The sequence below is a fragment of the Helianthus annuus genome, chromosome 12 (assembly GCF_002127325.2).
Source record: "Helianthus annuus cultivar XRQ/B chromosome 12, HanXRQr2.0-SUNRISE, whole genome shotgun sequence".
In the NCBI taxonomy this organism is placed as follows: Eukaryota; Viridiplantae; Streptophyta; class Magnoliopsida; order Asterales; family Asteraceae; genus Helianthus; species Helianthus annuus.
In genome coordinates, this window is record NC_035444.2 from 73155849 (window position 1) to 73171684 (window position 15836).

The following is a 15836-nucleotide window of genomic DNA, read 5'->3' on the forward strand; positions in this document are numbered from 1 at the left end:
GGTAGTGGTGGGTTTGAAGAGGGATTCACAGTTTAGAGAGGGGTGGGGTGGGGTGGGGGTGATGTGTTATATATTGTATTTAATAATTAATTGTGGGGCCCAATTGATATTTAAATGATTAATTAGTTTTTTCTTATATTCTAATAAAAGCATTATATAATTTTGTCATTTTACATGGAGTTAACGGAGAAAACTAACAGACATCCACTCTATGGACTATCCGAGTAACAAACTTTCAAACCACAGAGAGCACCGGTGTAATTCTAAAAGTTGGGGACTATATGTGTTATTTTACAAAACCACATGGACTATCCGTGCATTTTACTCTGAGAAGAATGATACTTTTATTTAACAATGTTACTTTATTATTAGTTTCTTAATTTTTTAATATATATATATATTTGATTATTATAATTACTTTTAGAATATTTTCTTTTTGTCTTACAACTTTTAAGATACAATTGTTAGTCCCGAAAAACCCGTGATATCACTCTAGGATTAATCGAATGCGGAAAATAAGATCAATCCATAAGAACCAAAAGAAAATATTCATTACAAATCAAAGTGTCGCTGCTTATGTAACATCCGTCAAAAACGGATTCCCTAAATCCGACCCGTTTTGATATTAGTATCCTAATCCTTGGAATCTCGACTTTTTTTTCGCGAAATAAATAATCGTTGAAAGGTTTTATCGTTAATTTAATTCATTATAAATATGGGTATTTATTTATTAATCGTTTAACTAATTAAATTAATTAATTTCACAATTTAAAAGTTTTTATTCGTTTTATAAAAAAATAATAATCTAGTTAGTCTCGTTAAAGTTTCAAAGTTAGTTTAAATCAACCTAGTTACTAACCAAGTTAATCATCAGTATGGTTATTTATCAATTAAGTTTTATTTATTTAGATTAATTAAATTAGTTAATAAAATATTGGTTCAACATCATAGTTGAATGGAAAGAGGCTAAAGGTATTCGACTAGTGTATCCCCATTCATATACTTATGTTAAATATTCGACATATAAGCATAATTGTTTGTTATTAATCTTTAAAATATTAGTGATTTTCTAATGCAAACATATTAAAATCCAATAGTAAAAGGGTAAAGATGGTTCTCAAAATATAAACTAATATGAATGTCCCTCCTTAAATATATTATAAAGATTAACTTCCGTTTATCTTTTGCCGCCCAAATTCCCAGCAAACGAACAGCTCGACAACCTTGTTTCATTTCTTTTTTTAGATTGATTTCCCGGATTTGTCGATGTAACTAATGTGATAAAAATTTCCATTTTTACGAATCAATCATGAATCTAGACTCATATTTTAAGCTTCATACAAATCAATCACAATAAATTTCCAATTTTACGAAACGCGTCTTCGAACTCTATAAAACCGAAGCTTCTTCATTGTTCGACACGCTCACCACCACAAAACATCTCGGCACCCTCTCTCGTTTGACTTGTAACTAACCGGAGTAACCCGCAAGTCGCAGGAAGTTCACCGGAGAAGAAAGCTGTCGCAGAAAGGTTCGGCGGAACGATCGTTTTCGGTATATATTCCTGTTCTTTTTGGTTCGTTTAAATCTCCTAGTTTTATATTTCGCTAAACTGCTTTAGTATATACATATATATCTATATAAATACATCAGGCGATGCATCTAAGTGAGGAAGAAGACAACACTGAACTAAGTTAAAAGACTAAAAAAAAAAATGAATGAACCTAACTAATACTTAAATGAAATAAAAAAAAAACAAAAACATAAATCTAAACGGGTTAGACCCGCTGTCGAGTCCGGGCAGAAGCATATTCAGGTCGGTTTTGGACCATTTTTCTTAGGCTTTTAATTCTTTTTACAGTTGTTTTTCTTAATGCTCTTAAATTTTAATCCTTTTTGTTTTAATTATAAATTATAAATTCTAAATTTATTATTTATTTAAAACTCTTACGTAGTAACTCAATTTTTTTTACTCTCTTGTGACTAGAACTCTTAATGTTTTTTTTATTCTTTTTATTTTTTTTTTCTCTAACACTTTTAAATTTAACAGTAAAATCCCCATAATGTACGAATTAAACGAGATCTTGTTACAAAGAAAAAAAAACTTTAAATAAAGGATTAGTATAAATATTTTAACTTAACAATATAATCAAATTGTAAACAATAAATATTAGGATTATCGTTTAACGTATATTAATGAGTTCGTTATGTGTTATTCTAAACATCTAGGATAATCGCTCTCTTGCGTTCTCTTGGATTTTCCAATCTTTACTCGTGCGCTATTACAAGAACTCGCAACGCAACCAATGTGAGTATACATGACCCATTTTCTATTTTCACACTTTTGGGTGCAATATGTATTCTATATCAAACACGTTATTCACTTCAAACAATTTTATGCACACTCTATCCTTACTCTATGTGATACATTTTAATCATGTTAGACATGTTATGCTAATGTAAACACCTAATGACTATGTGTTCATTAACTTCGTACAAGCCTCCCCTAACAATGGTAGCGCTATAGGTTGAGAAACGCCCCTCCTGTTCTATGAGCAGGTATTGTTAGGTTAAACTATGTCAACATACTCAAACTCGTTTGGGTACACTTTAATTGCGTTAAACTTTGGTTTGGGCACATAGAGTAACATCGTTTCGAGTATACTGTTTACATGAAATTGTATTTCACATTTGGATATGAGCAACATTTTAAACACGTACTATGCTATGTATGAAAACTTGTATACTCGCCAACATGCTTTTGTTGATTTTATTTTAATACATATTGCAGGTTGAATGATCAAGAAAACAAGAATCAAGCTAGGATGGACATTAGAAACCCACTTAGCATTTTTGATTATTGTTGAATTTCATGTTTGGTTATTTGGAACTATGTACCTTTGAATTGAATTTAATAAAATGATTTAATCTATATTGTCACGAATAGTGTTATGTTGTTTTGAGCAATTTGTTCGTCTCATCCCGATGTTTCCGCCATCGGTTGGGGTGTGACAGCTTAGATAGCACACAGTCTCGAAGACTATCTGGTACGATCTCCGAGAACCTTGCACACAATCCCTAGGATTGTCTGGTACAAGGCTCTCTATTTGGGGCTACACAATACAATGGAGAGCTCTACTACTAACAATCTAATCAAGACTATAAATAGGAGCATATACCCTATTGGCCCACATGGCCTAGCCCAAGCCCAAAACTAATCTAAACCCAATACAACCATAAATTAATACAATAAAGATAAGCATAAAACTTTGGACCTAACAATCTCCCCCTAGTTTTATGCTATCTTTATTGCGGTTTAGATGGTCTTCAGTCTTGGGTCTTCTCGAATGATTCGATGTCATCTCGGATGATGTCGGATGAAGAATGATGATTTATGAAGCTGTTGTGAAGATCACGGATGATGATTATCACAGATCGATGATGTTGGACAAAAGATATTGATTCGAAATGATGATCACGGATTGTATCTTATGTATCTTCAGCACCAGGCCCAAGTTCAACAGGCCCGCCTCCAATCTGATCGAGATATTAGACAGGCCCAATAGTAGTAACTGATCCATTATTACACTATCCTAGATAACCTTGTAATAATGTAATAAATGGACTTTCATAATAATGTAATAATGTGACCTGGGCTCATGTTTATTGGGCCAATACAGTTCGGTCCAGTGGCAAAGGTGTTCAGCTCAACTATTACTGTGACGTCACTCCCTTGAGAACCACCCATATTCTTGGTTGCAAATGTTGGCCCCAAATACTGTTGCACAAAAATTCACAAAGCATTTCCTTTTATTCCGTGACCGAAAACAATTTAATTTCCTTACTTTTGGACCATTGATCAAATACCCATCTAGCGACTCACACTTCTTAGGGTTTTTGGAGAGAATGATGTGACCCATGTGCAGGTGCCAACCACATACCCAACATTTTCTGCTGCTTCTGCTTGTGACATCATCATCGGCCATTGTTTGAAACATTTTGATGTTTTATCGGAAAAATCAAATATCATCAGATTAAAATAAGAAAAACAATCATCGGACATATTTATCCCTCATCAACAGCAGCCAACAACCAACATTAATCATTATCTTATCATTACCTTTCCTTTGTCTTCATATGAAACATTGTAATGACTATTCTTCTTCATACATTTATCGTTCATCTAATCCGAGATAATCAAAGCAATCCGAAATCAATCTCTTAGTTTCCCGACATCATCCATGATTCATCACTTTATCATTAGTCATCAACTTCATACCTGCCACTGCAACCACCGTTAACCATCATTCTGTTGTCCATCTTCGATCGTTACTTCCTCCGTCAACCACCGCATCATCATCATTCTCCATCACTGTGAAAACCTGCAACTCCATCCGATTCAACGTTCTCTGTCATCGTCACGGTTAACCATTTTCGACCACCGTCTTCGACATCGCCATTTTCTGATCAACCTTCTGATAACTGTTACCTGCAACAGTTAACATCTCCGAACCATCTTCGTCACCTGCAACTTCAACGGCGACCGAAACCTGCAACATCAACCACCGGCGTTTTCTAATCTCCGTCGCTGGTCAACCTGCAACTCACTGTTTCAAGTCTTCCGTTTACCACTATCATCATCTTCAATCTCCGGTTCTTTGTTTACCTCCACTGTTACTCGCAACAACACCGATGAACCAACCTTTTCAGCTTGTATCCACTGCGCGGTTCAGCTTCCGACCTCCGGCAGATCTTATATTTTTCAGATCTGTGTATGGATATCAGATTTCATAAACCGGAGATCTCTCCATTAATGAACACATATCCCCCGACACTATACAAAACTTCTTCTCGTTCTTCGAGTGATATCAAAACTGAGCCTTTGAAAGACTTCAATGGCTCTGATACCACTTGTTAGTCCCGAAAAACCCGTGATATCACTCTAGGATTAATCGAATGCGGAAAATAAGATCAATCCATAAGAACAAAAAGAAAATATTCATTACAAATCAAAGTGTCTCTGCTTAGATCGCACACAGTCTCGAAGACTGTCTGGTACGATCTCCGAGAACCTTGCACACAATCCCTAGGATTGTCTGGTACAAGGTTCTCTATTTGGGGCTACATCATTACAATGGAGAGCTCTACTACTAACAATCTAATCAAGACTATAAATAGGAGGATCTACCCTATTGGCCCACATGGCCTAGCCCAAGCCCAAAACTAATCTAAACCCAATACAACCATAAATTAATACAATAAAGATAAGCATAAAACTTTTGACCTAACAACAATGTTTTATAAAGTTTCAAACATATCGTTGTCATGCTTATTTTTATCTACATCTCGATAGAAGTTTTGTTCGATGTCGAATTATGAATACTAATGTACAAGTGATCGAAGCACAATGTACTGTCATCAAAGCTGTCTTGATTTTTTATTCTATAAAGTGATGTCGTTTACATATTCCGTCATTCTAATAATAGAATATAACGCTTTATAAGATACCCTGAATATACAATTGCGACATGTTTTTTATTTACGGTTCAAAAAGAGTCTTATCAGGTCAAATATAATTGATTTTTCTTTACAATGATGAACCACACCGATATCGTCTGAATAACAACGCTACCCGTACGGATAAACATTTTAGAGTTTTCTTGACATTCCAGTATAAATTTCGTTGAAAGCAAAGTTGTGTTCACAATAGAGTAATTTATTTGGTATCATAAGCTATATCGACGGCCGGTTTCGTACCGATACCGTGACAAACCAAATCAAGACAGTCCAACCATCAGGGTGAAGGGGGTGCACACCTAATAGGTGAGTGCACTCTCTTACGCCAAACCAATCCCCGTGTGCCACGTCAACTCCCCTCTTAAACTCCCCTAACACCCCCATTTGATGGCGCCACTCCCCTATTAGGTGAATTGGGTTTTTTTTAAAAAAAAAAAAAAAAAAAAAAAAGGAAATCATTGATTGGTTGAAACAAAGCTGGCCCCACCACCTTTCCCCTCTCTCCTTCGGTAACCCCACACCCATCTTCACCCCCGATTCGGGACCCCGCGGGGATGGCGGCGGTGTTCCCGATCGGGGAAATGGTTCACCGCTTCCCTCCCCGATTGCGCCCCGTATACCCTCATGAGGTATTCGATTTTATAGTTTTAGATTGATGTAAAACACAAGACAACAACTATTCCAGATAATGGCATCGTACCAATATTATAGGGAACCGAACCAATAACTCCAACTAGTTTATTACTTTATTATACAAAATACCTTTTTGTTGCGATATGATAATTTTGTAAACAAACTTTAAAAAATGTAAATAGTAAATTGCTAAATTATATATACACACACTAATAGTATGGTTTAGCCAATGACACGCACCAATGTTTTTTTTTTTCTAAAATTTAAATTTCACCTATTATACTTTAAAAAAATATACGTTTTTAACTTTTGTAACTTTTGTCTGATTTGATTTTTTTAATACAATGTGTTTGTTAACTTTAGGAAAAACTAAATATGTAGGTGTGTTAAATTTTCACTTGGCTTCCTCGCATAAATTTTGTTAAAAATAGAGTTCTATTCAAATTAGAGTAGTTTTTTGATATCGTAAGTTATAATGAGTGTCGGTACCGTGAGGAAACAAACTGACACCAACATAAGTATCAGTTGTTTCGACTTGAACTATTCTCATCAGGTGAATACCAATGTACATGTCATCAGCAGAGAGCCTTATAAAGGTTTATTTTTTACGAATATTTTCCTCTTGCAATTTTTAAAATGTGATGTTTTATAAATTGTTGGATTTGTCGTTGCGACATACTTATTTTTAACAACGTTTTGGGTTGACTTTTTTTCATGAGGTGAATATTAATGTACATGTCGTTGGAAACGAGGTTTTTTGTGGGGTTAATACCAAAGTACAAATAGTCGAAGTCGAACATTGTGAGTTTTCGCAACCGGTTGTAACACTCTGTTTTCATTCATTGATGTATGTTGTGCTTTGATCACCTGTACATTACTATTCACAATCAATTTCGAACAAAATGTATATTGAGACGTAGATAAAAATAAGCAAATCACAATGACATATTCAAAACTTTAAAAACATTGTATCTTAAAAGTTGTAAGATAAAAATAAAATATGCTAAAAAATAATTATAATAATCAAGTATATATTAATAAAATAAATAACGTTGCTGTTAAATAAATAAAAGTGTCATTTTTCACACAGCCAAAGGTTATAATTTGCAATATATAAAACATTACATTGTTCGAAAAAAATAAAAAAACTTATGCCCTTGTAATTTTATGTCACAATGTAAATGTCATCAGAGTATATGTTTATAGGGATCCTATGTTTATATTTTATCATGTTTTCTTGTTAGGTCCAAAGTTTTATACTTATCTTTATTGTATTAATTTATGGTTGTATTGGGTTTAGATTAGTTTTGGGCTTGGGCTAGGCCATGTGGGCCAATAGGGTAGATGCTCCTATTTATAGTCTTGAATAGATTGTTAGTAGTAGAGCTCTCCATTGTAATGATGTAGCCCCAAATAGAGAGCCTTGTACCAGACAATCCTAGGGATTGTGTGCAAGGTTCTCGGAGATCGTACCAGACAGTCTTCGAGACTGTGTGCGATCTAAGCAGCGACACTTTGATTTGTAATGAATATTTTCTTTTTGTTCTTATGGATTGATCTTATTTTCCGCATTCGATTAATCCTAGAGTGATATCACGGGTTTTTCGGGACTAACAAGTGGTATCAGAGCCATTGAAGTCTTTAAAAGGCTCGGTTTTGATATCACTCGAAGAACGAGAAGAAGTTTTGTATAGTGTCGGGGGATGTGTGTTCATTAATGGAGAGATCTCCGGTTTATGAAATCTGATATCCATACACAGATCTGAAAAATATAAGATCTGCCGGAAGTTGGAAGCTGAACCGCGCAGTGGATACAAGCTGAAAAGGTTGGTTCATCGGTGTTGTTGCGAGTAACAGTGGAGGTAAACAAAGAACCGGAGATTGAAGATGATGATAGTGGTAAACGGAAGACTTGAAACAGTGAGTTGCAGGTTGACCAGCGACGGAGATTAGAAAACGCCGGTGGTTGATGTTGCAGGTTTCGGTCGCCGTTGAAGTTGCAGGTGACGAAGATGGTTCGGAGATGTTAACTGTTGCAGGTAACAGTTATCAGAAGGTTGATCGGAAAATGGCGATGTCGAAGACGGTGGTCGAAAATGGTTAACCGTGACGATGACAGAGAACGTTGAATCGAATGGAGTTGCAGGTTTTCACAGTGATGGAGAATGATGATGATGCGGTGGTTGACGGAGGAAGTAACGATCGAAGATGGACAACAGAATGATGGTTAACAGTGGTTGCAGTGGCAGGTATGAAGTTGATGACTAATGATGAAGTGATGAATCATGGATGATGTCGGGAAACTAAGAGATTGATTTCGAATTGCTTTGATTATCTCGGATTAGATGAACGATAAATGTATGAAGAAGAATAGTCATTACAATGTTTCATATGAAGACAAAGGAAAGGTAATGATAAGATGATGATTAATGTTGGTTGTCGGCTGCTGTTGATGAGGGATAAATATGTCTGATGATTGTTTTTCTTATTTTAATCTGATGATATTTGATTTTTCCGATAAAACATCAAAATGTTTCAAACAATGGCCGATGATGATGTCACAAGCAGAAGCAACAGAAAATGTTGGGTATGTGGTTGGCGGCTGCACATGGGTCACATCATTCTCTCCAAAAACCCTAAGAATTGTGAGCTGCTAGATGGGTATTTGATCAATGGTCCAAAAGTAAGGAAATTAAATTGTTTTCGGTCACGGAAAGGAAATGCTTTGTGAATTTTTGTGCAACAATATCTAGGGCCAACATTTGCAACCAAGAATATGGGTGGTTCTCAAGGGAGTGACGTCACAGTAATAGTAGCTCAGAGTGTTGTGGGGTCAATAATTGAGCTGAACACCTTTGCCACTGGACCGAACTGTATTGGCCCAATAAACATGAGCCCAGGTCACATCATTACATTATTATGAAAGTCCATTTATTACATTATTACAAGGTTATCTAGGATAGTGTAATAATGGATCAGTTACTACTGTTGGGCCTGTCTAATATCTCGATCAGATTGGAGGCGGGCCTGTTGAACTTGGGCCTCGTGCTGAAGATACATCAGATACAATCCGTGATCATCATTTCGAATCAATATCTTTTGTCCGACATCATCGATCTGTGATAATCATCATCCGTGATCTTCACAACAGCTTCATAAATCATCATTCTTCATCCGACATCATCCGAGATGACATCGAATCATTCGAGAAGACCCAAGACCGAAGACCATTTAAACCGCAATAAAGATAGCATAAAACTAGGGGGAGATTGTTAGGTCCAAAGTTTTATGCTTATCTTTATTGTATTAATTTATGGTTGTATTGGGTTTAGATTAGTTTTGGGCTTGGGCTAGGCCATGTGGGCCAATAGGGTAGATGCTCCTATTTATAGTCTTGATTAGATTGTTAGTAGTAGAGCTCTCCATTGTAATGATGTAGCCCCAAATAGAGAGCCTTGTACCAGACAATCCTAGGGATTGTGTGCAAGGTTCTCGGAGATCGTACCAGACAGTCTTCGAGACTGTGCGATCTAAGCAGCAACACTTTGATTTGTAATGAATATTTTCTTTTTGTTCTTATGGATTGATCTTATTTTCCGCATTCGATTAATCCTAGAGTGATATCACGGGTTTTTCGGGACTAATATTTCTTATAATTATCGTTATTGTATTCATTTGATTAAATGATTTAATACATAATATCTAACCGTTTTCATTATTCTAACATCTTTTTTCTATTGTAAAATCACAATTATAAATATTAGAAGTCATTTCTTTCATAATTTTACTCAAATAAATGTTTACAAGAACAACTGTTACAATTTACATAATATACTTTATCAAAAGTACTCTATTGCAAATACAAAATATCATTACTGGTATGGCGGTACCTATATTTCTCGAATTATATCGGTTTATCACGGTAAAGAAAAAGTCAATTATATTTGACCTCACAAAACATTTTTTGAACCGTAAATAAAAATAGACATGCCATAACTGTTATAATCTTTATCAAATTCGTAGATACAGTCTTATCATGTTTTCTTTATAAATTATCCTTATAATATTCGAATGATTAAATGATATAATACATAGTATTTAACAGAGTTTTCATTTTTATGACATCTTATTTTTAAGGGTTTATTGGATTTTATTACCCCTAACTATTGGCTATTGATCACTGCCACCTCCAACTATCACTTTGACGTCCGCTACCCCCAACTTAACACTTAGTGTGTTCTGTCAACATGTCGTTAATTAATCACTAACTTTTGATCATGTTACTATACATTTGGGGTGTCCTAAGATCCCTAAGGGGCTGTTTGTTTACCTCTTAATGAGGCTCTTAATGGTTCAGACCTCTTACTGGTTCAGCACTTAATGGTTCAGACTGTTTGTTTCACGAGCAAATGTCTGAATGGTTAAGACATTTGCCTCTGAATGGTTAAGATTTATACAGAGTCTGAATGGTTAAGACATCTGATCTGAATTGGTCAGACATTTGCCTCTGAACAGTTAAGTATTATAAGGCTCTTAATCGTTCAGACCTATTACTGGTTCAACACTTAATGATTCAGATGTCTTACTGGTTCAACACTTAACCATTCAGATGTTGCCAAACAGCCCCTAAAACCTTCTAAGATCCCTATGATGCCCCCAAAAGTATAATAACGGGATCTAATGTTAGTGATCAGTTAACGATGTAGTGACAGAACACACTAAGTGTTAAGTTAGGGGTGACAGCAACCAATAGCCAATAGTTTGGGATAATAAAATCCAATAACCCTATTTTTAATTAAAATCAGAATTATATATATATGGTAGGGTTCTAGAGTGAACACTAGGTTGAGAGTGAACTTTGTGAACTAATCTGGGCCATTGGGTTAAATCATCTAGAGATTTTTAAACAACGGCAAGATTGTAATTATAATATTGTAACTCCTCTTTAAAATAAATGACAGAAGGGTATTTGTGTCTTTTGTAAATTGCATTTATTAAACAATATAATCAAAATCACTAAAATCTCGCTAGTTTCCGTATATACAAGATACATAGTTGTTAGTGTATACACATGTGTACAGTCTCGCTAGTATCAGTTTATACAATATACATAATTGTTAGTTTATACACATGTGTACAGTATCGCTAACTATTAGTTTATACAAGATACACATCTATTAGTTTATACACATGTGTACAATCTTTTATACATCTGTGTATTATATTCAAAAATGGTTACATATTTATATATTAACAACATATAGTATTAGGCATGTACACGAGTAGATCCATATAAAAATTATGAAATTAATGAACATGAAACATATCACATGTATGCAAAAATAAATAACTTCATCACATATTCAAAAAAAAAAAATTAATTCCCAAAAATAATTACAATTTCAATCTCAGAGAAAATTTTTAATGTTTATTGAAAATTATAAAAAGTTAAAAACAATGTATTATGATATCTATATATACGAATAATAAAACAAAAACAATATTCAAGTTAAAATTAAAACAAATTTATGGACAAAAATAATGAAGAAATAATTAAAAATGAGAGAGGGAGAGAGAGTTAAGAGATGAGAAAATTAAGGAATTTTAATTAAATATACTTAGGTATTGTCAGTCTTACTCTTTTAATCTACAAAATGATCAAGGGCCAAGATTAGTTCACTCTCAAGAAGTTGTTCACTCTTGATCCTAATACTATATATATATATATATATATATATATATATATATATATATATATATATAGGGAGATGATCATGAGAAAACTACATCTAAATGAGAAAAACTAGAAAACTAACTAAAAAAACTAGAAAAATACCATTTTTTTTACAAATTTTTATAAAAAAAAATCGCTAGTTTTTATGCATGGAAAAAAATTTTCAAAAAAAAAAAAAAAAATGTTGTACTGCACATGTGCAATATATGTGCATTACACATGTGCACTCTATCCGTAATAGTGCACAAGTGTAATACAACAAAAAAAAATTTATTTTTTTTTGTTTGAAAATTTTTTCCCATGCACAAAAACTAGCGATTTTTTTATAAAAATTTGTAAAAAAAAATTGGTATGTTTTTTAGGCTTTTTTAGTTAGTTTTTTGGTTTCTCATTTAAATTAGTTTTCTCATGATACATCCCCTATATATATATACATCTATATATATATATATATACATATATATATATATACATATATATATATATATAGAGGACAGCTAAAATGAAAACCACCTCTAGTTGTAAGAGCCGCGGGAACCAGTTCCTAACCATTAGATCAACAGGATGGATGGATAAGATTAAAAGTAGTTAATATTAATATTAAATAGTTTTTGTCTTATTATTTCTTTAATATTTTAATCTAAAAGGGTAATTTAGTAAAATTATTTTGTTTTGTCTTTTATTCTTTATTATTTTTTTATTAATTTTTTGTTTTATTATATTACTTTTTATTTTTTAATCAGATTTTTAAACAAAACAATTTATTTTTGCGCGCTAGTTTTTGCACGCCGGGCTTTTTGAAGCGTCGTTTTTTTAACGCGCCGTTTTTACGCCGGGCTTTTTCAAGCGCCGTTTTTTTAACGCGCCGTTTTTACGCCGGACTTTTTCAAGCGTCATTTTTTTAACGCGCCGTTTTTCAAGCGTCGTTTTTCACACTTTTTTTAACGGGCCGTTTTTTTCACGTTTTTTTACACGTCATTTTAACGCGCCGTTTTTTAACGTGCCGTTTTTTACACTTTTTTACGTTTTACGTTTGATGTGCGTGAAGTGTGTTATAATTTAGATGTATATTTAAGCCCTTTTTACACTTTTAGCCAAGTTTTAAATTTATAAAACACGATATTTACTAACACTAAACACACATATGGGCAAGTGCACCCATCGTGGACGTAGTATAGTGTTGGTAAGATACCGAGGTCGTCCAAGGACACAAGAGCTTTTAATAACAGTTTATCCTCAACGTCTAACCAAACCAAAATGTTAGGAAAAAAAATTTTAAACTAAGAAAATAAAAACTAACTAAATGCTGAAAAATAAAATAAAAATAAAAACAGATAGACAAGATGAATCACTTAGATCCGACTCGTGTATTAGTATAACCTTTGATTATTTTCGCACTTTTGCACTTGTTTAAGAGATTATCTTAGTTATTGTAGTAGGCCCCTCTTCTGAAGGCGACGTTACCCTCAACCCAGTAGTTTGAGTCAGCAAGGATACAATCCTAAAGGGTTGGATTATTGGAAGATAATGAATTAAGTTATTAATGCAAATTATGGTAGGCCCCGCTTTTGGCGGTGACGTTACCCTCGACTAAGTAGTCTGAGTCAGCAGGGATACAGTCCTAAATAGCCGGGTTATAGTATTAATAGTAGTTAACTTATGAGGGGGTCAAAGAGTTTGGATCAACGCCATCCAATACCTATGGGCATTGAAGGAGATCCTACTAAATTTGACCCAGGTCCCTTGCAGGACCTCTAAACGCTGAACAAGAGCAAGACCCTTACCAAACCGTTCCCTTAACCCCCGACCAGGTAGCCAACATACCTCCATATAGACCGTGGAGATATGAATGGTGAAAATCTTTTATTTTATATAGACAGTAAAATAATGCTAAGACACCACGGACAAACGATAAGGAAAGATCACCTTCAACATAAGTAACTAGTTATTAAAGTCATTAATACAAAACCAAATAAAAAGTGCAAAAGATTAAAAATAAAAAGTATTATACTAAACACTTGTCTTCACCAAGTGATGTAAGAGACTTAGGCAAACATGGCCTTGATTGTCAAGAACTCTTACGATCAATCTTGGATCCCGAGACGACTCACACACTCTATGATGGACAATGGATGATGGTGGTGGATGATGGTGTTGTGATGGTGGTGGGTGGTGGATGAAGTGTGAGAGAGGTGGTGTGCCAAGGGATGAGTTGCAATGAAACCAAGCACTCCTATTTATAGGCTGAACAGAAGGCTGGGCACGGCCCCGTGTCCGCTGGACACGACCCCGTGCCTATCTGACACTCTCTCTCTTCATTAATTGTAATTCGCAATTACAATTAATGCGCCTGCTGTACTTTAGCCACGCCCCCGTGTTCACTGGGCACGGCCCCGTGGTGGGCAATAGAAGCTTCTATAGGTTTGTCTTTTCTGCTGCTTCTTGGGCACGGCCCCGTGCTGGCTGAGCACGGGGCGTGTTCAGTCTTCTGCCTTCTCTATTTTGCTTGGGAGGATGCTGTTGAGGGGTCGGGCAATCCACTTATGTTCCTTTTCTTGTATTTATGTTAGATTTAGCTGTCTTTTTGCTTCTTTTGTGAATTTGAGCTCATTTAATCCTGAAAATACAAAAGGAAGACAAAAGCACTCTTTTTCCAACATTAGTACTTAAAAAGGGTTAGTTTTATGCCTTATTTGATGTAATTTATATGTTGCATTTTACACACATCAACGTTCAACTTTTTAAACTTTTTACGTTTTAAGTTTTACGTTAAACTTTTTACGTTTTACGTAAAACTTTTTACATTTTACATTTTACGTAAAACTTTTTACGTTTTACGATTTACGTTAAAATCTTTACGTTTTACGTTTTACGTAAAACTTTTTACGTTTTACATTTTACATAAAATGTTTTACGTTTAACGTTTTACGTAAAACTTTTTACGTTTTATGTTAAAAAATTTACGGTTTACGTTAAAAAGTTTACGGTTTAAGTCTTTTTTTACAAAAACCTTTTTACGCAAAAACGAACGCACCCAGAAATCGCAAACTCAGTAGGTGGCTCAGATATATTGTTATCATCATCGACTAGGGGGGGAAACATAAAAAAAACAACAACATCAAAACAAAGTGTATCTCGAAAAAAAAGGGGTTTGGCTCAGATTATTCGATAATCAAAAGGCTGCAAAGGTAGGGTTGCAGGTTCAAAAAACCTACCCTCCGCCGTTCTTGCCGCGCCATCGTCATCAAAATCTACGGTTGGTTTTTTTTTTTTTTTTTTTTTTTTTTTTTTGCATCATCGCCACCCCCATCCAACATATCAAACCCACATAGTCCACTGATCAAAAATCACCTAGAAAATAAAAAATCACTAGAAAATCAAAAACATGGTTCACTGATAAAAAAATCAACAAGAACAAACCCACAGAGTTCATCAGAAAAATATCAAAGAAACCCAACCAAAACAAAATTGAAACCCCACCTTCATTGACCCGACTCAAACTATCATCTCGAGCACCCACCACCTCCGTCATCGGCACTCCACCACCATCATCGAGCACCCACCACCTACCATCATCGTCAATACCATCATCTCGAGCACCCACCACCTTCATCGCCACTGTAGCCGGTATCTCTGGCCGTGACTGGTCACCATCCCATCCGATCTGATGATGTTGAGCCGATGACTTTATCCCCAGTTTCACTGAAAATCAACAACCCTTTAAAGAACAGAGTGAGCAAAGAGAGATGGGGTCTTGTGGCGGATCGACGGGATGGGGTCTTGTGGTGTATGCGGCGGCTAAGGGTTGGTTGTGGGTGGCGGAGAGGAAGGGCGGCCGAAGATGGGGGGATGGGGATTTTGGCTTTGAAGATGATTGTGGTTTGGTTTTGAGTTTTATGGTTGAAGATCTTCAAACTTTTTAGATCTGATTTCAATATACGAGAGAGACAGA

General features: G+C 34.8%; 2 long non-coding RNA genes across 2 annotated transcripts; one reads left to right on the forward strand and one right to left on the reverse strand.

Annotated features, from left to right (window-relative positions):
* Nucleotides 1-1432: 1432 nt before the first annotated feature.
* On the forward strand, nt 1433-2940 carry LOC118484731. Its single transcript, XR_004874209.1, has 3 exons — nt 1433-1554; nt 2230-2308; nt 2792-2940. It is a non-coding gene; the product is annotated as an uncharacterized LOC118484731 (long non-coding RNA).
* Nucleotides 2941-15145: 12205 nt separating this feature from the next.
* On the reverse strand, nt 15146-15836 carry LOC118484732. Its single transcript, XR_004874210.1, has 2 exons — nt 15365-15836; nt 15146-15235 (listed from the first exon to the last, which is right to left on the reverse strand). It is a non-coding gene; the product is annotated as an uncharacterized LOC118484732 (long non-coding RNA).